This window comes from Schistocerca serialis, chromosome 2 (assembly GCF_023864345.2).
Source record: "Schistocerca serialis cubense isolate TAMUIC-IGC-003099 chromosome 2, iqSchSeri2.2, whole genome shotgun sequence".
NCBI lineage: Eukaryota > Metazoa > Arthropoda > Insecta > Orthoptera > Acrididae > Schistocerca > Schistocerca serialis.
In genome coordinates, this window is record NC_064639.1 from 303570077 (window position 1) to 303584968 (window position 14892).

Sequence of the window (14892 nt, forward strand, 5' to 3'; positions counted from 1 at the left end):
TCCAAAATCTGGGTCGAGAGTATTCTTTACCAGAATTTGGCATGTCTGTCTCATTGTCATTTTTAGAACACCTTCATCAACTTCATTTTAAATTAAAAATGTTTCTGAGCACTATGGGACTTAACGTCCAAGGTCATCAGTCCCCTAGAACTTAGAACTACTTAAACCTAAATAACCTAGGGACATCACACACATCCATGCCCGAGGCAGGATTCGATCCTGCGACCGTAGCGGTCGCGCGGTTCCACACAGTAGCGCCTAGAACCGCTCGGCCACTCCGGCCGGCCTTTAAATTAAAGAAATCGATACAGTTCTGTAGGCGAATTGCTGTTTGTTATGCGTTATAGTGTGATATCTGGGCAGGTTATCTGCTAAATGTAGCCGTATTCACGGACGACAGACAAACGGCAAGGGAGAGCGAGTGCATCGTTCCCAGTAACGCTTGCCGAAGACGGATGAGACCGAGTCTGTGTACACAGTTGCAGCCACCAGAACTAGTGCAGCGCCTGGGCACATCTACCTAGTCTACACCGAGCGTAATGGCGCTGAGCTGTGATTCGATGTCAGGCAAAAATATAGTACATTTTCACTCGAGTACACGTTGATTTGATTTCCCCGAATGTTCGTAGGCTTTCTCTGCCGCAGTCAGCTTTCATAAAATTCTTCCGTGTAGTAGACAGCATCATGTTGTAAAATTCTGCACCAACGTTTCGGCCACTGATTTTAGTGACTATGTCATACAGCTTACAGTGTGACGTGAATTTCATGGAAATTGTCTGCCATAGTTTGCCTGCACCAATTAAGGCAAATGCGTGGATGGTTCCTTCAAGAAGATATTGCCGACTTGCTCTCGAATCCCTAAGATTGCTCTGTCCGTAATCATCTTGGGGTTGACGAGTCGTCAAGTCGAGCCTCCCTTCCTATATAACTTAATGGTGTAACGCTGGAATTCGTAACAAGGCTTGTTTGCAGTTTCAAGTTAAGCCTCTGCCAAACATATTATTTGACCAGCTAAATGGTACGCGCATGATACAGCTTTTTTGAAACATAGGAACTCGCAGACATAATATAAGTAAAATCACCAGTTATACAAAGGGCCTTCTGGCCAACTAAAAGCCTACTGCGAGTATTTACGTCACGTGCTTACAGCTGAGTGATGTCCGTGGCGGACTGTGAAAGAAAGCACTTGTAACGACAGACTAAGGATTAGTTATGGCATGATCGTTACGAGACAGACTTTGTTGCAGCTGTGAAGCGTTAACGATGATGGCCACACACACATGCGTGACGCCACCAACACCTGCGGCGCTGCCAAATGCTGCGACCGCTCGATGCGTTCAAAGACAAAAGTTTCCATTGCTTTCTGCGCGGGTTTCGCTAAATTAACAAAGGCCTCCTCAGATTATCGTTAGTAATTGTTTTTTCATCACCCAACACGCCATTTTATGGAACCGCGAATCTGCGAAAGGAAGTGAGCTACTTCGTCTATAGAGCAGGACAGTTTCCGCAATACGCAAGAAGTAAAGTTCACAGGTCGGTAAGCTGAAGAAAGAAAGAATGGAAGTTAAATGCCCCGCAGGCGACGAGCCACTACAGTAAGGTTCTTCGTTCACTATAGCGATTTGCCTGTAACAGGTGAAACCATTTTCCTCCTCCTTTAGAAAACGGTTCAAATGGCTCTGTGCCGGCCGGAGTGGCCGTGCGGATCTAGGCGCTACAGTCTGGAACCGCGTGACCTCTACGGTCGCAGGTTCGAATCCTGCCTCGGGCATGGATGTGTGTGATGTCCTTAGGTTAGGTAGGTTTAAGTAGTTCTAAGTTCTAGGGGACTGATGACCACAGCAGTTAAGTCCCATAGTGCTCAGAGCCAATTGAACCAATGGCTCTGCGCACTATGTGACTTAACTTCTGAGGTTATCAGTCGCCTAGAACTTAGAACTAATTAAATCTAACTATCCTAAGGACATCACACACATCCATGCCCGAGGCAGGATTCGAACCTGTGACCGTAGCGGTCGCTCGGTTCCAGACTGTAGCGCCTAGAACCGCACGGCCACTCCGACCGGCTCCTCCTTTAGAGAAACTGGCAAAAGTGGTCGTGTAAATGGCGCTTCGACTTACTTTCTATTATAAATTCATGATTTCTGCGAGTGCTCGAGTTGCGTTTCTGTGTGTCTATAACTTAAAGAAACACGTACTCGAATTCTGTTATCAATGCCACCTTTTAGCTTGGGCAGTACCTAATTCAGCAACTTACCAAATCGTGCCTCTCAGTTGTCCAACTATATTGCACATTCTGGAAGTTACCTTACGTGTAATTTCAGTGCCCTACGTAGCGCTGCATGCGTATATAGCGGTAAGTTGTGCGTTCGAATCCCGTCATTAGTTCTAAATATATCGTTTTAGTGTATATTCCGTAAATACAGGGTGATTCAAAATTATGTTATCACTCAAATGGCAGGTATGTTCCTGGCCATGAAATTGTATCTAGCGAATTTAAATGAGAGTTGCCTTAATTTGTAATATACTTAGTTATCTCAACTTGTTCGCCCGTCTTATGTAACAAACAGGAACTGTTCAATGTTGGAGTTGAATATCGTACGCGTTTGGTGGCTTCTAAATTCTTTTATGCTGCGTCCACTGAGCACATCGTAGTGAACTTCTTGATGTACTGTAGAACTCATCTTCAATCTGACTTCCAAAATCCAAAATGAAGGAAGTAATAAATCAGTGAAAGCTCTGTTCGTAAACAATTTTAGATAGTTATAGTTCACAAATAATCTGTCTCTCGTCTGCGGACCCTAACCATATATCTAAAAATAGCTTTGTGGGTCTCTATGGCAAGTCCTGAAAGTGATGATGCCTCTATCCGTACTGTGAAACGTTCAAGTTACATACGTAACTCCACAGGTTCCACAATGCGTAAAAAACTGTTGGATATTTCGTCTCGTTTGGCTCAATCCTTCACTTTGTCCAACACAGTATAGGAACTTGAGAGATTCTGTAAATATTCTGGAAGAGATCCGAATCCATTTTCAGTCCTTTCACTACGTAGAATATGCCATTTTTCTCGGCTGGTCCCAGCGGAGGTTCGAGTCCTCCCTGGGGCATGGGTGCGTGTGTTTGTCCTTAGGATAATTTAGGTTAAGTAGTGTGTAAGCTTAGGGACTGATGACCTTAGCAGTTAAGTCCCATAAGATTTCGCGCTCATTTTTTTTGCCATTTTTCTTGTCTTTTGTCAGGTGTAATAGATGCACCTAATATTTTTTTCGCTGCTGAACATTTATTTTGGGCTGACGAGGACGGCATATTTGACACTATCCGCTGCACGACCGCCTCGCGTCCGCTGCAGTGCCACTTCCGTGTGCTTCACTTCGGCCACGCCCCGTCCGCGCCATGCCACTTGTGTGTGTTAAGATATTGATAACACGATTTCCTGGTTCGCTTCTCTGCACAGTGTGTTGTTACCCCGCGGTTGGCAGTCATATATTCTGCCACTTTGCGGTCGTAGGCGGATGGAAAGGTTTGTTAGCTCGGTCTGAGTAGGGCGGCGGAACGTAGCAGTGCGTTGGGGCGCCGGACCAGGAGGCGGGGTCGGCGACCGTTGCCCTGGTAACGGGACTCGGCCGCTGTCCCTTAACTCGATCCGGCATGCCGTGCCGCGGGAGACCAGGCCTTCTCCGCGCGGCCCCGTACTTCTGTCACGTAGCAGGCTGCTGGCCGCCGGAGGAAGCCTGTCGCTCCATCACAGCGAGACTCGATGCGAAGTTTGTTGTCCATTACCAATATCTAAAATTATATCGATACCACTATAATACTGAATCAATACCGGTAGTGCCGCAAGGTGTTAACTGATCCGAAGAATTGCCCCTCGAAAACATAAACTTCTTCTTCGTCTGCTGCTGCCGCTTCTCCTGCTCCTGTGTTCATGGGTCAGATGATATCACCTGTTCCGGTCAACAAGGTCCAGCCACCTCTTCCGTGATCTTCCACTCAGTCTTGCCCCTCTCGGTTTAGTTCAGAATTTGTTTTGGAAGTTTATCTTAATACTTTCTATCCATTATGTTCCCACCATCTATTTTTTGTCCACAGAATCAACTTATAATCCGTTCCTAACATCTTCACTTCCGAAGCAATCTTCTCTCGTACACACTGTAACTCTATAGAGAAATGTCACTTCCGCTGTCTGGTTTCTGCTCATATCCTTTTGCGTGAGAACGCAGCTTTCTGATCCATAAAGAATAGTAGGTACTGCCATGACTATAAAACTTCATGTCTCTTTTGTGGATTTTTGGCGAATTTCTAATTGTTCCACAGGTTGCATTAAATTTTAACACCTTGTCAGCAATTTCACTGTAGAAGTGTCTCCTATGTTGCAGCCAAGATGCTGTTAGTGGGTTACATGTTCCAGTATTACATTATTTATTACAGTTTTAGATCTTACAGGTGATTTTCTCCTGAATGCCTTCGTTTTATTAGTGGAGACTTTTACATTATATTTAGAACCCAACAATAAATTTAGATGATAGATGGCCCTTTGAAGATGGTCTTCATTTTCTTATTATTTTATCAGCTGCGTATAATAGAGTATTAAAACATTTCTGTCTGTTGATATTTATGCCGTAGGTGATACTATTTTTTTTCAAACCCTGACTTGGCCATCTTTGAAAATGCCGAAAGGAGTTGGTGACAGGTCACATCCTACTCTAACTTTCTGTGTTGTTGTTAATTGTACAGACACGTTCTCCCTATTGGTTAGACAAATTATCTCCATCTTCGATTATAATATTTGTCTCTGTGTAAAGAGTTGTAACAGAGTTAATTAAGATGCTTTGGGAAGCATTTTTCCCCCTTAATCTGCCCTAGTGTGTATCTATGGACTTTGTCAAAAGCTTTTCATAATTTACAAACTCTGTGTGTGTCTCTTAAGTAAAATCTTTTCTTTGCTATACCAACTGTTTTATACTAAAAATAACATCAGTGCAGAATCGTCCTTTTCTGAAACATATTTGTTCTTCTTATAAAATTGCATCAGACGAAGGCCGCAGTTTATAATGTGAGAAACTGCTATAGATTTAGTAGCTTGTTTTATAGGGGCTAATTTTTCTTTAGAAGGCCATGAAATGCATTCACAGTTGAGAATATGAACCACCTCCAAATGGATTAACGACAGTGAAAATTTGCGCTGGACCGCGACTCGAACATGGGTTTTCCTATGTATGTGAGCGGTCGCGTCAATCGCTTCGACTATTTGAGCGTGACTCCCGGCCAGACCCAAACATCCCTATGTCGTCGTCCATGCGTCACACCTGTTCTCGTACATCCCATTAATGTGGAAGTTTGAGTCTGGCCGTGCTCGGATAGCCGAAGCAGTTAAGGTGATTCCTCGCGTAAAGCGGGAAATGTCGATTCGAGCCCCAGTTCGGCACAAATGTTCATTGTCCTCACTCCATTATAAAGCTGGAGGTGGTTCATATGCGCAGCTGCGTAAACATTTCATGAGTTACATAGCGGATGAAGTCGCCCCAGTGCCAACAGTGGAGGTGGACTACTTTAAATTTGCCTGCCTTTGTTGTCTGTTACTCAAGTATTAATGTAAACCGTTTTTTTTCCTTTGCTGTGACTGCCATTGTTTCCACTTTTTATGTTACGTTTGTCTCTAAGTGTTGGTATCCATATTGAATGTGAGACATATAGAGTGTTAGGGGTATAAGTGCAGATATTTCTATTAAAGATTGAGTACAGAGTACGGAACAATGTTACATCATTATTTACTTCATTTGCAGAATAATAGTATGTTTTGAGATTGGTTAGTACCACGAATATGCACTCAGCCCTTGCGAGGCAAACTGAGGAGCTACTTGACTGAGAAGTAGCGTCTCCGGTCTCGTAAGCTGACATACGGCCGGGAGAGCGGTGTGCTGACCACATGACCCTCCATATCCGTATCCAGTGCCGCCTGTGGGCGGCCGGTCGGTACCCTTGGGCCTTCATGACCTGTTTGGACAGCGTTTAGTTTAGTTTAATTTTTAATACCTCGAATATACATGGCACAAGCAAGACATTAATGTTGTTTTCTCCTAGGCTGCTGGTCAGGTACTGGAGTGTGGACGCAAAACGGGTAGTCAGCACTGACAGGCATCGTCCACTTTGTGGCATAGTAACGACCATGCAGAAAACATCAGGTAGTAAATCACGTCATGTGTTTGCAGGAACAACGTCAGACGCAGAGAGCAAAAACAACAAACATCCTGAAGTGCGTACGCATTGAGCTCCAGTTACAAGAATATCTTTGTCTACACCAATAATACCCTGTATCTGTCGTACAGGATATCACGTAAAACAGGCAGAACAGCTAGCTAGATCTAAGAAAGGGATTATTGGCCTGATGTTGTCATGATAAATAAACAAATAAAATAAATATGATGTTACGCTCTGTTTGCATGAATTGTCTTGAGAATAAAATCAAATAGATACGGTAAGCAGTAAAAGGATAAATATCCCACCTATAAAGAAAGCAGAGAGCGTGGCATAAATTTTGTTCAAATCAAATGGCTTCTAGCACTATGGGATTTAACATTTGAGGTCATTAGTCAAATGGCTCTGAGCACTATGGGACTTAACTGCTGTGGTCATCAGTCCCCTAGAACTTAGAACTACTTAAACCTAACTAACCTAAAGACATCACACACATCCATGCCCGAGGCAGGATTCGAACCTGCGACCGTAGCGGTCGCGCGGTTCCAGACTGAAGCGCCTAGAACCGCTCGGCTACTACGGCCGGCTGAGGTCATTAGTCCCATAGACTTAGAACTGTTTAAACCTAACCAACCTAAGTACATCACACACATCCATGATCGAGGCAGTATTCGAACCTGCGACCGTAGCAGCAGCGCGGTTCCGGACTGAAGCACCTAGAACCGCTCGGCCACAGCGGCCGGCACGTAAATTTTTCACTACACATGCGTGCCACTATCAGAGTCCACTACTACAAGCTTTTCTTTAAGCGAAAGGCTCATTTTCAATACTATTTCTCTTCAAGCGTAAGGACCTGGTTAGAATACTTAACTTACATTTCTTGTTTACTCCAGACAGTTCAACTCTTATTAAACATGCAATGAAAGATTTTTACCAGAGCGTGCCGGAAACTGATACCTCGGAATTTCTCACTATGTTCTCAATACCGGTTGAGGTATTAGATGTCATGCACATTACTCAGTTGACTTTCCCGCTTCACTGAGCGAGCTCCAACCCTCTGCCCTAGAGAGCTCCGAACTGAACCGTGTAACATGGCGCTGTGCAATGTAATTATGTAGGTTCATGAGAAACACCGTGCGGTAATCAAGTTTCGATTTCGAAGAGTTAGTCCACACGTGGAGCACACTCTCCTTTAGCATGACCGTGTCCGACCACACGCGAGTGCTGCGACATCTACAATGATCTGACGATTTGGGTTCACCGTCGTCAATCATCCTCCATGCAGTCCCGACTTCGCCGCTTCCGATTTTCATCTAATTACAAAACTTAAAAGAATACCTTTGAGGACTTAACTTTGATACTGATGAAGCGGAGCAAGCAGAGGTGAGGTTGTGGCTCCGTGAACAAGCATCTACGGTGATGCTATCATAAAACTGGTCTCACGTCGGGAGAAATGTGTTCTTCGCGAGAGTGACTACTTTGAAAAATAAATATGTAGACACGAAGAATAATGATGTGTTATGTTAATAAAGTTTGTTTCATTCAAAACGCTTTAAGAGTTTCTACACAAAAAATTCGGAGACATTACTTTTCAGCAAGCCCTCGTCTTTTCCTCCATACCATTCAGTACTTCGTATGTCGATACTCCGACACTAGTGAATACTTTGGATCCATACTGTTGCCGTAAATATCGAAATAAAAGTATTAAGCACCAACGTCTCCAGCTGTGTAGAGCGGCTGAAACGACATTATGCAAATCGTGCAACCCAACTAACACATGTCCAGATCAAAATATTTGCTGCAAGCGGTGTTCCACAGGTATTAATCAATTTCAGAATATCATTGTCAACCTCCTAAAAACAGCTGCGAGGTTATAGTCTGTCTGGAGATTAGGTTAGATCAAAGGATCATTTCCAGTCGGCGCAACTTATCGTTACTGTAATCTCTTACAAAGAATATTCCTTGGAGTCAAAAATGTGCCCTGTAATGATAATTTACCACTGTGGAAGACGTTTTTCGAAACTTGCCTCGACAGTGAAGAAGTTGTCCTTCCGACAACTTTACGGTGGTTAATAACGCTATTCTTAAGACACTGCGATCAGATCGAGACTTGTAACGTGGTAGCGGTTATAATGTATTTCCAAAATGGTCTGGACCAAAGGTGTCACAGTCAGATGCTGTCACGGGTCAAATAAATAAGGTTCAAGTTTAGGCGAGGAAAGAAAACTTCAAATTCTGTTTTCATACAATCGTAAATTTATTAAATTCATTTAGAAAAATATAGTACAGAGCACAAGTGCTTGAATGGGTAACAGAGCATCCTTTTGTTTTTCAAAGCAACCACTGCTGCTACATGCGCCCGACTGCAGCGTATTCTGAAGCGAGGAGTCGTGCGAAACACCCGAGTGCACTTTTTGGACCTGTCACATGGTAGTCGCCTACCGAAACATTCACTGCTGGTTGTTTTTTGTGCGCCTGCGCGTGATGTGATACTTACACACCGTTGTGTTGGGGAGGCGGACCGGATAAATAACCTTTTAAGGGTCGCATGCGGGCCGTGGGCCGCGAGTGTGACATCCTTGGTGGGGACAGTTTGTCAGAAGATATCAGCAGTCTTGGACGTAATTTTACGTGTGACCGTCGCAGTCACGCAGACGAGGAAAAGTTTTCGTTGCGGTTTTTGAAATACGTTACGCAAGGGAAGTGAGCTAGGCTACTTCCTTGGTCTATGGCCACTGGGTGGGGAGGGCGGGGGGAGGAGGGGGCAATTGTCCCAAAGCCCGAGAGCAGCGTGGATCTCTGGATGGCTGGCTCTGTTTTAACATTCAGAAGGTTATGCGACGCGTCACGGTAGATTATCAGGACCCAGAATGAATCTTTCACTTCGTACGCTATTTTGAAAATTCCGTGGAAGGTAAGAACTGTATGCTAGACTAGATTTCGAACCCGGAACCTTCCCTTTTGTGGGCAACGCTTGCTATACGTAAACCTTCTTTGGGCTTGTTGTAATACATTTGTTCGTATTAATCCCTGACACTCGGTATCCCGTAATGTACGGGCCCCCATGAACGCAAAACTTCTACACACAAGAAACGCTACCAAGTTGTTAACTGACAATTAATTAGTGATCAATAACGGCCGCAACAATTGTGCTAAGTGAGTCCACAGACTATTCAATGAAAAACAATGTGCTCCAGAAACATGACTTTATTAACAAAATTATGCAATATTAGGTTCGGCCCCACGCTTCACATCCGTTTGCAAGAAAATCTGCTTCGAAAGTTTTAGTGCAAGAGAAGATATAAATTTAATAATAAAAGGATTTATTCCTAATTAGTTGAGGAAAGACCAGAACTGAATGAAGAATACCAGCGCAGTTACTTATCCCACAAGCTCCGGCATCGTCGCGGATAGAAAAGTGATCCAGAAAGTCTAAAATAAATTTCTTTTATTTCTGTCTATTATCACAAAATTCTTACGCGTTAGGCTACCGGTTTCGGACAGCAATGGCCATCTTCAGAACATGTTTTAAAACGGGTCTGAAGGTCATCATTGCTCACCGAAATCGGTAGCCTAAGGACGTAATAATGTTCTGATCATATACGGAAATAAAAGAAATTTATTCTTCAGTTACTTTTCTCCTAACGCCACGATACATGTTCTCGCAAATTTAACTGATTAGGTAAGTGACCACTTGAATAGAGCAAGAAAAGGAAGGTAAAAATCTTCACTACTGTACGTGTGATTCGCGGTGGCGCTTGCGTGAGTCTAGCAGTAGTGCCTCTCCCCTGCTTTCGCTCGGGCACAAGGTAGACTAGCGTGGAGAGCTGCATCGAACCAGTCCTCGGGCTGATGATTGCTACACATTCTGTGGTTTCTTGTTATTATTCTGCACAAAAAAGCCTGTCTGCATGCTCTTGCAAGATTTGTTGTGCGCAAGAGTGCGTAGAAATTGCGTTGCCGACGCAAAATATTACATGTAAAGAAAATAAGAAGTTTGACGATGACGTCGATGTTTTATTTTTGCCAGTTCTCTCTGCACAGTTTTGCTTTATTGAGCAACTGCGATTTTGTGCTGAGACTTGAGGAGCAGCGTGCTTGTAGTGCAGGCGTCCGCCATCCCTCGGTGACGTCACACATTGGGGGCTGTGGCCAACGAGGTGGAGGGGCCCTGTCGTGACACTGCAGGTCTTAAAAGAGTGCCAGCGGCCGGCCCCGGCAGGGAGTGAGTTACTATTTCAGACGAGTTTAACAATTCGTAACTGCCCATTTAAATAAATGCAAGCTCTCGATAACACACCGTTAAGACTGTATTGGTGGGTGCCATTTCATTGACATACTGATTTCATGTGGGCTCCAGAGGGATGTCGGGCAAGGCAATTAGTGTGATGCCATAAGTTCGTGATTCTCACTGGCTCCTTTGTGGGTCAACGCAACCTATCCAGGGAGGCGATATTCATGTGCCCACCGACACACGCTCACATCTCAGTCGCGGACACACGGACTTTGAATCTACAGCGATACAATAGAACAGCGCTTCTCATGCAAACCGATCGTTATTCGACCGCCTGGCTCCGGCCCTTTGACAATAACGAGACGTAGCGGCAAAGGCCCGTCGTTATCTGGCGATATTACGCTGCTTGTTGCCTCCTCAGCTCACCACACACAGGACTGCGTCACTTCTGCATTTGGAAGCATTTCCATTCCTCCGTGTGTGCTTCCAGTTAGATTCAGTAGTTAATGTAACTACGCTAATTCTCGCAGGTAGTGTAATCAGCTATGCGCTTTCCTCCGAGAGAATGTTGTGAGGGAGGGTCTGATTGACTTAGAGACCAATTTAGTGCCCACAATACGGAGAAATGAACAGGCGGTTTGCGGTTCACGGGTCACACGTTTCGCAGAGTAAACATCTGCCCCTTCCACCTCCATTACTCATTAGAAAGTCTAGAGGTACATTGTATTACGGATGGTATGTAGCGGACTGTAGATAGCATTGTTTACAGTCAATCTCCTGACTGGTCTGATGCAGCCCGTCAGGATTTCCTCTCCTCTGCCACCCTTATCTCAGAGTTGCAGTTAACCCATAGTTCTGAAATTATTCGTTGGATATATTTCTGTCTGTGCCTTCTCCTCAGTTTTTGCCTTTTACGTCTCCCTCCTGTATCGTAGAAGTTGTTTCCGATGTCTTAAAGCATCTCCTGTCATACTGACACTTTGTTCTTTGTACTGTTTTGTTCAAAAATTAATATGTCCTTTGGCTTTGGTGTGGATTGAGCCATCTGTCGGAAAAACTATTATTTCCTCGCGCACATTGGCCCTATCCTTGCGGACATGTCACAGTTGTGTCGCAAGTACATTTGTAGAGTGTAGGTGACTGGAATTGATGCCTGTATACAATGGTGTTATGTTTGTGTTCTATGATGATGATGAGAGAAGGGAGAGGGTAAAACGCGGTGCCGGCACATAGCCCGTTCCCCTTCAATAGCACAAACGAGGTCGTCAAGCTTGGCGTCACGACCTGTCGGATGGAGCACCAGCAGCAGTATCACATGCCCTCATGGGACTTTGTGGAGAGGTTAGGAATTTAATCCAGGACATTGGCGCGAAGACTGGCGATCACCGCCAACTCTCTTCCCCTTTCCCGACAAATATTGGCAGCGAAAAGTTTTCACCAGCTGGGTTCGAACCAGCGTACCTCTGAGTCGATCGCCACCACAGAGGCGTGCACTAGCGACCATGGTTACGGGGGCGGGTTTTTCAACAAATTCCTTTCCTCGCCGATTCCAACCCTTCCGTTCTTATCCTATCAGACCACAGTGTTACGTGGCACGCACGAATTTCTTTTAACTTTCAAGTTCGTGTTAAGTATGCGAGATGTAAGATGAAATGACTTGGATCCTCGGGGTTTTGAGAAAAAGGCTCTACCTAATGCACAGCACCTCTTATAGCGTCTTCTACTGGAGATGCCACGCCCTTACGCTAACTAATGGAATTCATGACTAAGCGTTCAGTTCCTCATTAAATATTCTCCGTGTCATCCGTCCAGCCTGGTAAGAGTCCCTGATCGTTGACTAAAACTCAAGAATGGAACGAACGAGGATGGTGAATGAAAATTACATAGCATTCTTAAAAAATAAATCTGGATCTTAAATCTTCTTAAGACTCATGGTTGGGGAATGTTTTACGTGCATGATGGAGCATCGGAGGATTTCGCTGCTGATGTAGAAAAGCACCTAATGTCGGTCCAAAATACGAAAGCTCGAGCATGGCCTGTACTTAGGCCTCCAAGATCACTTGATCTAAGTCATCTCGATTTTTCTGTCTGAGGACATGTCCGAAGCGAAGTTTATAGTTCTCCCATTGCTACGGTTGAAGACTGGAGCAAAAAATTGTAGTCTTGTCAAGATTTACCAGATGATCCGGGCTGTTTGAAAGAATTTTGAACTGTCTGCAGAGACGATTGCAGTGCCGCTTCCAAATGCAGCAGGCATGAGTGTATAGTAAATAGTAACATGCTGCCCAATTTGGGGGGCCGTAATCGAAAAGTTTACGTTTCAGGCACATTTGTACTGCCTAGTACAATATTTCATGCTGAAGTCAGTGGCGGCTCCCAACCAAACATTTGCAATTATCTAGCATGAACGTAAGAAGTAAGATACTTACCCGCTTACAGGTCGGCATCGCATAAGGTGTGTGGGAGAAGCGCTAGTAGTGCAGGTGGCCATTGCTGTGGAAGAGACAGACAGTGGTGTCTCGTGGGATTTCCGACCGTGGACTATGCAACCCGTGATGTCAGTGTGAAATTATCGACCGTAGATAATTAGCTGTAGAGTTTCTGGCCGTCAAGGAAACCGGAACTACAGGTGGGGCTCAGCCGACCGTTTTGTAGTAGGAACATAACTTCCCATTTTCCCCAGGCTTAGGACTGGCTGTGCGCATAATAAATAAGCATATTTAATTAGTTATAATTTTTTCTTTTTTCTATTTTATATCTTTTGTTTTTTATTTTTACTTTTGTGTTTCTTTTGTTTTTTATTTTCCTTCTTTTTTCGATAACATTCTGCAGCAAATGAAACGATTACACTTCTTTCCTTATGCTATGAATTGCAATTTCTCACTCAATTTTTGTAAGAAAAACATTAATTTCAAATATAGCATTTACTGCTTCCTCCTTCATCTTATTTATTACAAAATATACGGTTAGAGGTTTTTGATTTAATGAGGAATTTAGTATCCTGTGCCAACCTTCATAGCATAAGAGATCCTCTACCGTTATTTAAAAATATTTCACATTGCAATTGGTATACTAGGATTTTCCATTCATTGATTTATAGCTGGCCGGAGTGGCCGAGCGGTTCTAGGCGCTACAGTCTGGAACCGCGCGACCGCCTCGGGCATCGATGTGTGTGATGTCCTTAGGTTAGTTAGGTTCAAGTAGTTCTAAGTTCTAAGATACTGATGACCTCAGAAGATAAGTCCCATAGTGCTCAGAGCCATTTTTGAACCATTAATTTATCTTATAGCCTGCGAATTCAGTGACCTTTTCTCCACTGGACATGTGCTCCATTATCACAATCCACGCTTCATCAACACTGTTTGGTGGAAGATGTGCCACTGCAGCAACATGCGGCAAAACAATCGGACTGCTTCTCTATCTCTACATCCCTCCGCTAGTCCCAGTTCTTGTATTTTCTTCCGCAGACGTTGATTGAAGCAGAAATTGCAACCGGAAAGGGACGTTTAATTGTAACCATTTCAAGTTTTGCGTTCCATTTATTGGTGGCCATCCAGGCCTCTTATTTTTCAATCCAGAAAGAATGCTTTCATTTGTATTTTTACTTTTGTCTGAGAGAAAGGCAAATAAACAGGAAACACCTTCGTCCCTCCTTCTATCCTTCCGATGACAACCTGTATGGTGTACAGCTGTTTAAACAGTTTCATTTTCGCAGACGATTTTGTACGCTTCTTCACAATCGAACAGCAGGATTCGTTTGTCAGGAATACACCCATCGTCAATTTTCAAAAAACTATTACCTCCAGTTAATTTGAAAATACTCTCGCTCAGTTGAATCGCCGAATTACACAGAGTGAATCAACTAAATCTTGTAGCAAAAATATTGCAGAAATGGAAAGTGCTATTGATGTTCGGTTTTCACAGAATGGAGTGATAGTAAGGGACGCATACTCATAGCCAAGAAACAGATTGTAATAATACTAATAAACTGTGTTCTTTGTGCAAACATACACTTTTTTAAACGGAACAATGCTTATGGACATTAACAAACTACAAGTAAGGTAATTAGAATGTCAGTGGTATTTGTCGCAGGATTGTAGTGTGAGTCATTTAAGAGATACCGTATTTTGAAAAGTTCCCACACCGAAATTTGTACAGTACCTTTGGTAGCATACACTAAAGAATACATTATTTATGTGGGTTTTTACCAGTAACAAGAAAACTGACCATGTGTTCAAACTGACCATGTGTTCAAAATGACCACCGACAGCTGCTACACACTCTTCCATTATAATAAGAAACGACTGTTGCACACGTGCTAGCATTTCAGCGGAGATGTTTGAGCAGGCTGCAGTAATACGCCGTTGCATATCATCGGGTGTAGTTGGTATGTCCTTGTAGACGGCGTCTTTCGGCTTTCCCCACAGAAAAAAGTCTACAGGCGTCAGATCCGGGGAACG